The following is a 13,593-nucleotide window of genomic DNA, read 5'->3' as shown; positions in this document are numbered from 1 at the left end:
GGAAGAGAAAAAAAGGAAGAGAGAGAAGAAAGAAAGAGAAAGAAAGAAAAGAAGAAAGGAGGAAAAGAGAAAAAGAGGAAAGGACGAAAAAAAAAAAAAAAAACGAAAAAAGAAAGAAGAAAAAGGGAAAGAAGAAAAAAGAGAAGAAGAGAAAATCGAAGAGAAGAAAAGAAAGAAAGGAAGAAAAAGGGAAAAAAGGAAAGAAAAGGAACAAAAGAAAGAAAGAAGAAAAGAAAGAAAGGATAAAAGAGAAGAAAGAAGAAAAAAAAGGAGAAAGAAAGAAAGAGAAAAAAAAACAAAAAAAAAAAAAAAAAAAAAAGAAAAAAAAACAAGAGAAGAAAGGAAAGAAAGGAAGGCAAGAAAGAGAAGAAGAGAGAGAAGGAAAGAAGAAAGAGAAAGAAAGAAAGAAAGAACGAGGAGAGAGAGAAAAAAAGGGAGAAAGAAAGAGAGAAAGAAAGAAAAGTAGCATGTGAGGCGTGTAGGCTCAAATCTTCGCTTGCCCCCATTTTCCTGATAGGAGAAGAGCTCCTTAACTCTTTTTTAGAAACATTGCTCTGAAGATGGAAGATCGAACGTGCACTGAAGATAGAGACACCACATATTTTTTTAGAACAAAAATTACAAAAATATTGATACCACATGATTTCGCTCGGAAACGAAACCGAAAAAATCCTACTTTTGTTGTGTGTTCGGCACTGGCTCGTGATCATTTCATCCACGCATTGACTGAAGTTGTAATTCAGCCGCGCTATACCTTATTCTTAAATACTCATAAGATTGCGGTCATTCGAGGGGAGAGAACGTCGTTACAGCGGTTGCCACGTAGTCGGTGCCGCGAGGAGTATCGGTCTGTTCAGTGATACGCCAGCTAGAATTTCAAAGCCCTGAGGGTCAAATAATTATCATGATGTGATAGACCTGTGCAGACTGGCTCCAACAGTACTTCTCTGTCCGTTTGTTCTGTCGCCATTGCATCCTAATAACTGATTCCTTCGTGTTACGGTGGCCGTTGCATTTTTTGTGTATACAGCGCCTGGCAGCTGCATTCGCAGTCACCCTTGCATTAGTATGTTTTGCGCTGAACACTAACAAATACAATGTAAATAAAAAAAGATTACTGGGAATGCTCAGTACTTTCTAAGAATGTGCAGGCGAAAGCCTAGTTGCACCTTCTGTTGATCTGCTCGTGAACGTTCCGTTGAACTTTCTGCTGCTCTGATGCTGGGGCAGCGGCCTGCCTCCCCACCAATTCTACATTCCCAGAACGCCTGCGCCGCATTGGGGCCGCATGTTGCTTTCGTAGGCCGCTGCCGCAGGTTCATCCATAGCCGCTTCCTCCCAACAGCGGTTAGTACGAGTGATATTTCGAGCTTTGTCGTACTTTGCCGGTATTCCCCGCTCGAAACTAGAGTCTGATCACGTGATATTTGTTCTTTCTTTTTATTTTTTTACTCACGCAAACTGCGAAATGTGGACGCGCACCTCACGCGCCCACGTGATATTTTCTGTGCCTTACACGACCACGAAACATAAAGACATACGACTTTCGCCTCAAATCTTTGTATTGTCATTCTTCGCAAAAGACATCACGGAAAACATCGCGTCAAACACGAAAGTGCACCCACAAACAGCTGTGGTCTGAAACAATCATCGTAATATTAAACTCAAATGCCACTCCATTGATCACTTAGGGGCATTGCATATATCAGTTAAATGTCCTTGTGTTTTTCCATGGGGCCTCTGAAGGCAGCTGGCCAAAACAACTTCCGTAAAGAAATTAGTAGTTTGCGGCTTGGCGTGTCAGCGCACATATGAGTAACTTATGTTCTCCCACTGATGCGCAGTCGACTACGTTATACAGGGTGCGTGTACTGGTTGCATGCTGTGTCTTGTCTGAAGGAAAGAGTGTTGCAGTGCTGCCAACCATGGGGTAATTACCCTATTTGTGTGGTATTTTAGGACTTTTCGCGCAGTATGTTGTATAGGGCGGTAATACGATTTTCTTATCAGGCGTAAAGCAATTTGCACTCTTTGCTCGTCATCGATCACGTAAAAATGTAGAGGATCGACGCAACAGCTCCTAAGGTGACATTCCTAAAGGGATCCGAAAACTAAAGCTTTCGTTGAATAAAATCGGAACTGTTTTAATATTCATGTCACCAGCATAGGGCAGAGATGAAAGATAATATGTGACAAATCCCTGTGCTAGCAATGTTGTTTTTCCCATGAACGGCTTTCCCTCTCCCCCGCCAGCCGTTTTGTTCGTTGCAACGAGGGGCTCTTAAATTTTGCAACGAAGGTTGGTTCCAGTTAACAAGGCGAAATCCTGAGGTGCCTCACCAGCACTTATAGTGACCATCGGCGTTAACACGAGTGATGGGAAAAGCTTCCTTGGGCATGGTATAAATACTATCGACTTAAAAGGGGAAAAAAAAGAAGATGGCTTTCGCGTTCGAGTCCTCTTAGGCGAATACTTTAGAGACCACGCGAGTTGTTTTGATGACAGTGGATGGATGGACGCTAAGAGCGTCCCCTCCATAATAAGGTGGCGCGTTACGCGCCACCAAGCTTCAATATTATAATATTACGCCCTTTGAGCCTAATCTTGTCTAGCTGAATTGATGTTTTCCTCTATAAAAAATAAACCTTAAAAGTTCATAGTCCAACCTTCTGCGCCTTACCGCAAATTACCCGTTTCCTGCTTTTTTTTGTTTTTTGCTGTTCTGCCTACTTTTCCACCACAAATCCTCAAGTCGCATTTAACTTATTTGTATCGCCCACCTGTTTACCTTTCCATTGTTCTCCTTTTAACCCAACGCTTGACCCAACGCTAGTGCCCTAACATACTCACTCTAAATTGACACTGAACCTTTACACTAAATTGAAAAATGCTCAACTGTTTCCTTAGCTTCCCCGGGCATATACAGTTTTTCTTCTTTACCGAGTCTCGCTTTATAACTACGCTTTCTATAAGAAGCCCAACCTCACCTCAAACAGCAAAGCGCTTCACCTTGAATTATCATAACATGTATCCTTGCTTATTTCGTCTTTGCCCTTTCGGTTGTCACACAGAGCCGGTTTTCTTGCAATCGCTCCTATCCATTAAATTTCTTCCGCCTCACTGCCTTTTCGCTAAACGCTGTATGTTGACATATAACTTTCTCTGCCTGCCGTATAGTTGCTGGTGACTCTCCTAGTTTTTTCTCAACTGTCAGTCAAAGCTCTTCCCATACAAATACCGTAACACTAATGTCCATCTGCTGTCTATCGTAGTCCTCAGTCTCATTTGAAGCAAATTTTCAAGCAGTTAAAGTTGCTACCGACTTCCGCACCACCACACATGTAGATGTCGTTAGTGGAGTATAGTCTGTACCTTATTATTACACTTCTCTACTTTAGAGGTTTGGTAAAATGTAGGCTAATAAAAATAATTGTGCAGGGTGAGGTAGGATAATTTTGACCGTTACGTAGGTATTGACGAAATTTGGTTGGCAAAACAGGAGTGTTTTACTTATCGATTAAAAGTGAAAAACTGCAGAGCTCGCTATTGAATATGCAAAACTTTATTTTTTCTACGCTTACCGTAGCACACTATTTGTTCCACATAAGTTCCGTTCAACGTGTAAGTTAGCTTGCCTTTGTCTATCGTGAGTCCTCTACTGCTGTCCGCGAGGGCGGTGACATTCACGGCAGTGCAAGTTGGTGACACACTGTTGATTCCCTTGAGACAATATGCAAAGAAGCCTTCAAAGTCGACCTTAACTGTGAAAGTGTATACCTGCAATAAAAATAGCCGCGTTGTGTTCAAACAAACATGTAGTTGACTACGTGATTATCAAGGTCGAACAATGGGCAGCAAAAATAAATTGGTAAACAATCGCCTTCGGTATTGAGCAAGGGCTCGGTTTCGGCCTCGCTCATCGTTGCAACACATTTTTCATTGTTTAGGGTAATGGTTACGTACACGTAAACAAAAACAAAAAACACACACAGTAATGAGCAATGGCGCTCATGAACAGATGACCTATTGTTTATTATTGACTTTAGGTTTTCGTGCAAATTTACGATAGCTCTCACACACAGGTTGCGAAACACTCTATGCGAACTCCCTGGGGTTTTCCTCGCTGTGGTTTCTATTATTGTTGGTCTCTTTCTGATTAAGTCTTTTAGCGATCCCTGACTGTGGATGAAGTGAACGTGAGACGTCTACGTCCTTGAAGAAAGCATCTCGATGCTCTGACGATTTAACCACAACCGCATACATGCTTGATACGCGCCAACAACAGCTACACTTCCTTATTCCTTATTCTTGACGGGCATGGGGCCATCAGGGTGCGCCGCCAGATATTTACAGTGAAAGCTGTTATGAGATGACAACAATGGCCGTTTTTGGCGCCGTAGTTGTCCTCCGCCGCCGCCGGTGTCCGTAACCGCTATTGTGCGAAATACAAAAGTAGCAAAATAAGAAAAATACCTAGGATGGAACGGGGTCCGAACCTGGGTCCTCTGCGTGGGGGACCAGCATTCTACCACAGAGCCATGCCGGTTTTCATTTCTTTATTACCGGTTTCTTAACACGCACAAGCATCAACAGCAGTCAATATATAGGATAACAGACACGACGCGATATTTGAACCCGCATACCTACGATCCAAAGGCGAGCGTCTTAACCACTCTGCTGTCGAGGCACGCTAGCAGAGCATAGCATAGCCTTGTACAGTAGAGCATAGCAAGGTGGGAAAGGGGGGTGAGGGTGAGAACGACAGATGTGAGGATCAAAAGAAGGGGAGAGAGTAAAGCATAGCATAGAAAGAAAGAGAAGATGGAGAAAGAAAGATAGGAAGACCGAGAAACAAATATATAGAGAGAAATATACAAAAACAAAAAAGACGTACACAAAAAAGAGAGAGAACAGAGAAAAAAAAAGACATCAAGGAAGAAAGCGAAAAATTTCAAAACAACAATGCAGCAACAGCCACGACTACCTAGGTGCCCTTCAGCTCCGCTGTCTCTGTAGCATTGCTCCTCCAGTGCAAGAGCTGTGCATTTTTCTTTTGTATGCGCCGTTTTCCAATAATTGATGTTCTTCCAATCTTATCTTTTATCGAGGTCACTCTTCATTTCACGTGGCCACATTTCATTGTTACTTTTCGCTGTTGTATTTAATTGTTTCACGCATGACCGTTGTTGCTGCCTGTAGCAACAGAAGTGCTGCGCTGCGAAGCGCATGAGGGAAGATCCATTTCACGGCACTGAGGAAGGAAAAAGTTAGGAGAGAGCATGGCGCAATGGGAAAGAAAGAAAGAAAGAAAGAAAGAAAGAAAGAAAGAAAGAAAGAAAGAAAGAAAGAAAGAAAGAAAGAAAGAAAGAAAGAAAGAAAAGAAAGAAAGAAAGAAAGAAAGAAAGAAAGAAAGAAAGAAAGGATCTTTCTTTCTGTAGTTCCCAACAGGGTGTGTTGCCGAGCTTGTCGGTTCCTTACTTGAGCAAAATAGGCATGGCGCAAAAAGGTCGGCGACGAAGTGAAGACACGTGAAGGCGAAGTGTTCGTCAGTTCATGTCTTGACTTCGTGCCCGTCCTTTTTGTGCCGTACATATATTACTCAAGTTGTACGTAAGGCACGAGCATGTTAAGCTTCGCTTGGCCCCATTTTTCCGCTGGGGGAAGGGTTCCTAATTTCTTTACTTGTTAAGCTGCTGCCACACTAAAAAAAAATGCATTGAAAGAAGATACGCAGAGTAACAGGGAAACTTGGAGTGATACGCTGCTGTCGAACCAGGAATATTTCTGAACAGAGCGTTTTGACTCGGGTTCTCTGCCATAACGATGATCGGACCACTTCCCAAAAAAATCAGAGATGATGAACCACTTGATGAACCACTGTTATTTGCCAATTGTGCCATGCAACGTACATAAGAAAAGCCGATAAGTGCTCTCTATGCACCAAAGTAAAAGGCCACTTACCCTTATGTGTTTCCTATGATTGCTCGTAACTGAATCCTTTCCCCACTTTTCGATTACTGTCTCCTGTGTCTTGTTGCTTAGGTCGAATACGACGAACCTAGGTGGTAGTCCAGAGATCCCTACAGGAACTGTGACGTTGAGAAAAATGTGAAATGGGGCAGATACGCCCATTTGAAATGACCACGTGAAAATTCCAAAGCAATGTATCTCTTCAGTAGGAAGGTATTCTATTGGCATAGTGTATTCGATCCAATCCTCTTCTCCCGAAACTGGAGGCCTACGAAGAAGTGTTGTACCAAAAAAGAGGGAAAAAATCAGAGAGTGTGACTGGTTTCCTTCTCTGCTACTTTTCTCCATTACCAGGAATTCTCGTTATCGCTAGTAAACTCACTCGAAAAGTCCGCTTAATTAGGTAACCATTCCGCTCATTTAGATAAAAATGTACTGTAATACTGGTTTAGTGTTTTCAGATTACATGAAACTGAGTCTGGATTCGTAATATTTTCGAAATATTTCTGTCATGCTGATAGAACTGTCTGCCACGGCGGTCGAGCGGCTGTGGGATTGCAGTTGTAGAAGGGAGGTCACGCTCTCAATTCCTCGCCACGGCTGCTTAATTTAGGTGCGGACAGCTGCTAATTATTTATGATTATATTTCCGGTATCAGGTGCTCCTACCGCGATATGCTTATGAGGTGCCCCGCAGTTGGGAACTCCGGATTAATTCCACGAACTCGGATTCTTTAACGGGCACTTATGTCGAAGTGAAGAAGTGTTCTACAATTTAGTGCACTTCGCTAATGTCGAAACGCCGCCGCCGCGGCCGGGAGGCGAAATCACGTTGTCCGGCATCTCAGCGTGATAGGTTGTTCAGTTCGAAGCCCAACATTCGAGAGAGATTTCTCAGGAAAATTATTTGTCGACACAACTCTTGAAAGTAGGTGACAAGTTGAATGCTTACTCCGCTGGGGGTGGTTGAGTCTGTGTCCAATATCTGTAATCGGCTGTAAGTCCGAAATCGGCAATTGCTCCTCCCAAAGATTCGTTGCGTACAATAACGTATTCTTCCACCAGTTCTCTGAGGCTCAGCGAACTGTAGGTAGCCGCGATAAATCACGTGGCAGTTCCGTTAAGTAAGAAAACTCTTGTTGCGTTCGGCACTGCTTCGACTGTTTAAAAAAATGCATGCATGGTTCGCGTTTAATATTCCTAAGTGTTTTATGATGCGCACGACAAACTGATGTTCATTTACATGGCGACGGCAGTTGTACAATGGGCGCAACGATTCGTTTCTAGGCATGCGAGGACCGGCGAAACGGCTCGATTGAGTAAAAATGTAGCAAGCTCCAATGTGGTCCGAAAAATAAATGTCTATTAACTGAAAAATAATATTAGAAGCTTCAACTTATAAGGAATGGAGTTATGATCAAATCAATAAAAATAACGGAGTAATTTTTGACAGATCACACGAGAAAGCTGGCAAGTACATACAGTAAACACCCTGCTTTCTCCTGATACCCATCATGAGAGATTCTTAGTTTCGATAATGCTCCAAAGAAGGACATTATTAAGTTAGGTGACACTTTCGAAAAATACACGGCGAGTAACACGTGTTTCTGACAGTCAGTAGTTGTCAGAAAACGAAGTCACCTTGCAGTGTAACATCCCGATAGCCGATAGTCGAATGAAAAACCGCTAGCGTGTCTCCATGGGCACACCGCACCACCCCATAGGCAAGAAAAAAACACCTGTAGTTCTGATGTATGCCGGTAACGGCTGAAATATGGCGCGTATTTTTTCAGGCTTTTCATATTCATGGTTTCTCAAAATCTATGCCACTTCTTCGTGAGTTCTTTCGCATGAAATGAGAACTGCAAACTCGTACGCGCTAAGCCTGAACCGCAGAACTCGCAATATAAACACTCTGAGTCTCCAAGTGGTTTGAAGTTGCAGTTGGTCACTCCTTTCTAGGAGGTTACATGAAACATAAGGGGGCAAGTTATTAAGCCTCTTTGAGGTGCATTGTTTTAAATGTGCAAGAAAATACGAACACACCTATTTTTACTCTATCAATATAAAATAGAAGGTTTAATATTATTAAAACATAGGGCCGCCTTATTTGCAGCTCATTATACTTCGATAGAGTTTCGTTGTCGATTTTGTAATCGTCGTTTGGGCCTCTAAAAAAAAAAGAAACTTGTATATCTTGTAGGTCGACATTATTGAATTGCGCTGGGGGCATTTTGAAACGGCTTAACTGTTTTTGAGAAATCTAAACTCTATGCTTACCTTTGTGTATGTGTGCGGCTGTCATCTGAAATTAGAAATAAGATTTTTATTGTATACGTTGGGAAAAGTCAGTGAGATACTAACAAGGTAATCACCCTGAGTGTAGGCCTGTGCATCTTATTAATCAGAAAGGCAGTGGCCAAATATATGCAACCTCAGAATATGAAACGCTCTATGAAGACATTGCAAGGAGCATCGTTCTTGCGAAATAACGTTCCGCTATGGTTGACGGTTCGAGGATGCTTCACGAAACTGTAAAACACTACTGTATATAATTTATTCGCTTAAACAGTTACCTTGCACGTACCGTCGTGTACTGGAGCAACATCATAGCGGCTACAGTGACGTCAGCACAGCGTATTCACTGCCGCGGCTAACATGCTTGAATGCCGTAAAGACGGCAGCAAAAGGGTATTGTCCTCCGTGCCTGAATAACGACTGTACCCGCGTGCGATGTATGCATAACATTACCTTAACGCCACGGACCCAGTTTCACATATGCACGGTGCCGGTACTCAGACGCGGTAGCTTGACTAACGTCATTAAAAGCTATGTAAATTTCGGGAACGTTTGTTTTATTTTCCTGGCGCATTTGTATATTGAACAGCCATGAGAATCCACTCATGAGCCCCTCTCCCCCCTAGCACGAGAAATCATAGTCATTCTTATCATATGAAGAAATGAAAACAAAATGCGGGGCAAGTGATCGACTCGCATTAGTCGTCGCGAGCTGTTCCTCTGGAGTGTTTTCTTCTCGTATTTCATTTTTTTAACAAACGTTGTTTTTGGAAATTGTCTATCTACATTTCCCTAGCGTTATGTTGGTGTTGTACATGTGGAAAGTTTGGTAATGCCTGTCTTCCAAAGTCATTTAAACTATAAAGAAGTGGTACGTCAAACAAAATCTTACAGATGTTAAAAGAAATCCCAGGGCATATCTCGTCTCCATGGCCATCGTGTTCTGATCTATCTGAAAAATGAGTTTCTTCATTGTTATTTCATTCGATGCGCAGCATGTTTCACAAGCGTTACAATCAGAATTGGTGTACTGATGAGACATTGCGCTAAACATACTCTCAGCGGTTTCAAACATACTGTTTCCACCAAGGTTCTAAGCAATGCGAGCGATATACTGAAAAATATGTGGAGCTGAAAATCTCAAAATATACCGGGTAGTAATAAATTCGTAGAAAACTTGCAGCGATGCAGAGATTACATGTCGGAGCTTTATGGATAATCCAAAGCACAAAACTAGTAAATAATTTGTTTAAAATAATACGTTAGATAGAATCGTTAGTACGTGCCTGCGTTAGCTGCAAAAACGGAGAATCTGAAAAGCAAGTATTGTAGTTTTAGTGTCTGGTAGCCCGGCGTAACAATGTCCAAGCATTGTTATTTCGGCACCGCCATGAAATCTCAGGTATATTTTAGCGTCGGTAACCTGTCGTGCAGTTCGCTCACTTAATTGCTATGGCCTCTACACTTTTATCCAGCAATACGTACTCGGAATGCATCTTCGCAGTAGAGTTTCTCAATGGACGTATTCTCACATATATCTTGCGTTCACTACAGTCATTCGCTTGCTTCATCGCCAAAAACGTTAACAAGTGGAAATACCGACACAAGAGTAGCGTACGAGACAACACAAACACCGCTCGCAATTCGGTCACTTGTCCTAATAATATGCATGCTTCATTAGAAAATAGACCCATATAGGAGAACCTAGGGACGTAGCGAAAAGTAGGCGGAGCTTATTGGCCATGAACGATTAGATAAATAATGCGGTTGGTGATGAGCAAGAGCCCTTCGAAAAAAAAAAAGACGACGACCAAACTTTCGAAACCTTCGAAACGGCGCGAGCGCGCGCACCATAGCATGCAGCAGCCCGAGGGGCGTGGCCCGAGCTATGGAGACGCAAGCAACGACGCGCTGGTATTGTCTACGTGGGCTTGGTAGAAGAAAGTTGTCTCGCCAGCAAGTGCATAGGCAACGGGAGCGGCAGGAGTTCGACTCGGCAGCCTGTGACGCGGGCGTCCAGAGAGGTGGCCGGAGACCTCGACCCGGCTCGAGTGAGGTTGCTCGGGTTGCAGCAACTGCACACAGCAATCCCCAACGTTCCTGTCGCGAGCCCCCTTCGAAGCAAGCCGCCAAAAACAGTCCCCGGTGGGCCACGTCGGCTCTTAACACAAGGTATGAGAGACTGCCGCTAGGCCTAAACTCGGAGGCCTCCGCCACGTCAGCGACGACGTCATGCGATGACGTCGACGGACGAAGATTCGGCAGCGGCAAGGACGGCAACTTTCAAGACCGTCGAGATCACCGACTGGGACGCAACGCGACCGATCCCGGACATTGACAAGAAGTGCATAAGCTGTGCCACGGCCGCTAAATAAAAAAGAGGTGCGGCCTGCCGAACGCTCTTTTGCGCCGGTGACAGCGCTCGTTCTTGCTCCCTCCGCCGCAGCGCTGCACAACGGTAAAGAAAACGCGCTCGCACAGGCGGCCAGCCGGCTGCGTGCATTCGTTTTAGTGGTCATTACGGTCGCCTTACGTTGACCTGTGATTGCATTTCGGCTATTTATGTGCAAGACACGCCAGATTGACGTATCAGCATGGTTTCCTTCGGGGTATTGCTACTATACGCGGAGAAGGGCATGCTCCCATGAAGACACACCTACAAGCGTGCTATACAGCGCCGCTGCCAAAGGATAGATGGATGAATGTGAATCTTTATTGAACAATCGCTCTTTTTTCTTCTACTGGGAAGAAAAGTGGTCCACTGCTGTTCGTTGATGTCCTCAGTCGTTTGAATGCTCTACCTTTTGTTATCTGCGTGGACGACTTCCTCATTGCGGGGACTTCTTTAGAGATGCGTGATTATTTCTGTTCTTGCTAAATCTGCTGTGTATCTGCTTCGCGTTGCACTAATAACTGCCATTTTTAAATGACACCCGATTCAAACAGGAGTTGTTACCATTGAACTACATTACTGAAACACAGTAAATGCAAACGTCTTGCCTACATATTGTACCAAAATGGCAAGTTGGGCGAGTTGGCGCGCACTCACGTCCTGAAGAAACAGCGCAGATGAAAAACGGAAACAAGAAATGGTGGAAGACACAAAGCGCTGCACACCGAACTGGAGGTTCATTGGGTTTTAAACTCTGGCGTTTTTAACGCGGTCTTCCACGGCAGGGCTGTGTACGCGGCCTCCAGTCCAGAGAATCCTTCCGCGTTCGACGTCATTCCACTCACCACGCTTTCTGTTTCAGCAACTTCTACACGCAAGGGATTGAAAACTTCTTTTCCTGAGCTTTGGGCATCGTCTAGGTAATAATCTTTGCTGTTCGATATGGAAGGAGTAGGCAAAAACGCGAACAAGTGGTCTACCTTTCATGAGGACTCGGCTGGCTTGTAAGCGGGAAAAGATGAAAATATGGTCGGCACGGCTGTCGGTCGCGCACCTTGCGCTCTACGTTGAACCGTACTGCTTGAAGTGAACGAAGTGAATGTGCGACTTCTTCGCAGTTAGCGGTCTCCTCCACGGCGACGAGTCTGGGCATCGCAGTTACGGTGAAATGTCCAATCACATTAAGCACTCACTGACAGAGCCACGCAACAAGAAACCCGCACCTTTTCTGCCTCGTAAGCAAGCGTACGGCTGCTCATTTCCAGCAAGAGCGTCTGCTTGCGCTCGCCCTAGCCAACGCCCCGAGCGTTCGCTTAAGCGGGCCGCGGTTACGATGTTAGCGCCCCCGCGGCAGCGTCTCAAAAGTCTGCATGTCACGGTTCCCCCATTGAAAACGCACCCATTCGGCAGGCCGCACCTCTTTTTTATTTAGCGGCCGTGGTTAAGGACTTAAAAGAAAGATCGAACCCCAGCCAAGCTAGAAAGGCGACGCGCGTCGTGTATCCTCTCTATAATCTGGGCGGGATTTCTCGCGGTTCGAGCGGGGAACGTGATGTGACGGCATGGCGAGCGTCGCAGAGTTCCTTTTGAATATGGATGGATGCTATGAGCGAAGCTTGGGCTAAAGCCGCCACCTCGTGGTGTGAAGGCCTTGAACAAATTACTTCTTTTGGAAACACGACGAGTGGGACGACCGTAGCAACGGTGCAATGGCGCGTTGGCGGAGATAGTCGCGTAGTCCACTTTACTCATTACTTTAATATACCGCTCCCAGATGGCCACACCACCTCGCGAACCAAGAGAACTGCGAAAAAAAGGTGCGAGAGATAAAAGGCATGTTCGTAAGACCCCTCCATTGTTGGGAAGGGGTCTATTTCCGGGTCGTTTCACAGAGAACGCTAAAAAGGAACTTCCGCTATACTGACTTGGAATCAGGTTTTTACCAATAAAAAATGAGGGTGGGCTGCCTTTCGATCTAATAACGCTGCTTGGCCTGCATTGTCAATGGTGAGCTATAATGGCCGGTTTCCACTGCGACCCTGAGAGACGACCTGCATGCGTGTTTTTTTTTTTCGCGAAAACATTCGTCAGTACGTGATGTACTCAAACAACAAGACTTTGTTTCTGAGTGGCATTTCCAGGATTGAGCCCCTGGCTTACCGAAATAAATGTTAGGAATGTAACTACTCATAGGTTTGTTGGCTGTCTTGACAATGCTGCAGTTGTGTCTGTCATTGTAGGGCGTGTCTGCAATTTATGCTTGTGCCGTGTTAAGACGCCGGCAATAAATAAAAAAAAGGACCGTAGCTTGCTGGGCAGAGCGTCCGTCAGCTGTCGTCGCGGGCCGAGAGCTCGGGATTTCGACTCCTTTTTACGGAACTTTTCTTTTCTTGTTTTTTTCTTTGCCATGTAGATCGTGTTCATTTTGCCGACGCGTTTCCGCTGACGGAAATGCGCCGTGAAAGTCTTGTGGACCCTGGCATAAAACACTTTCGGTATAAGCAAAAGAATAAATAAAGTAAAAAAGAATGTACGGTGGCGGCAACCAGAATCTAAGTCACGCTTAGACACAACCAACTCGCCCAGCTTACTATTTTGTTTCTTTGACTGTTTTGTTTGTTTCTCTTGTGTGTTTGTATGTCTGCATGATTCTCGGTTCATCTGAGCTTATCGAGTACTCTACCCATGTCTTTTCCTTTTTTTTTGTTACCTTCGCTCTTTTGTTTCACGCATCGAGTTTCTACTCGTCCGCCTCCCCTTTACCTCACTTCGCAAAGCACCTGTCTTCGTTCCTGGCCGATTTATCGGCTCCCTCCCGCAGGAGTTCAACGCGAACGCTTCTACATAAACTTTTCCCAGGCGAGGAGAAATGCCTGAGATAAAAACCGGAGTTTGCCTCTTGGAACCTTTCCTTCTTTTCCTTGTTTTTTTTT

At 44.5% G+C, this 13,593-nt stretch overlaps 1 long non-coding RNA gene across 1 annotated transcript; it reads right to left on the bottom strand.

Moving 5' to 3' along the window:
- Nucleotides 1–3,547: 3,547 nt before the first annotated feature.
- On the bottom strand, nucleotides 3,548–7,059 carry LOC119400887 (uncharacterized). Its single transcript, XR_007416746.1, has 3 exons — nucleotides 6,923–7,059; nucleotides 5,963–6,239; nucleotides 3,548–3,778 (listed from the first exon to the last, which is right to left on the bottom strand). It is a non-coding gene; the product is annotated as an uncharacterized LOC119400887 (long non-coding RNA).
- Nucleotides 7,060–13,593: the final 6,534 nt, after the last annotated feature.

Source organism: Rhipicephalus sanguineus, chromosome 7 (assembly GCF_013339695.2).
Source record: "Rhipicephalus sanguineus isolate Rsan-2018 chromosome 7, BIME_Rsan_1.4, whole genome shotgun sequence".
NCBI classification, from domain to species: domain Eukaryota; kingdom Metazoa; phylum Arthropoda; class Arachnida; order Ixodida; family Ixodidae; genus Rhipicephalus; species Rhipicephalus sanguineus.
The sequence above is the reverse complement of the archived record's forward strand: the minus strand, read 5'-3'. Positions and strand labels throughout refer to the sequence as shown.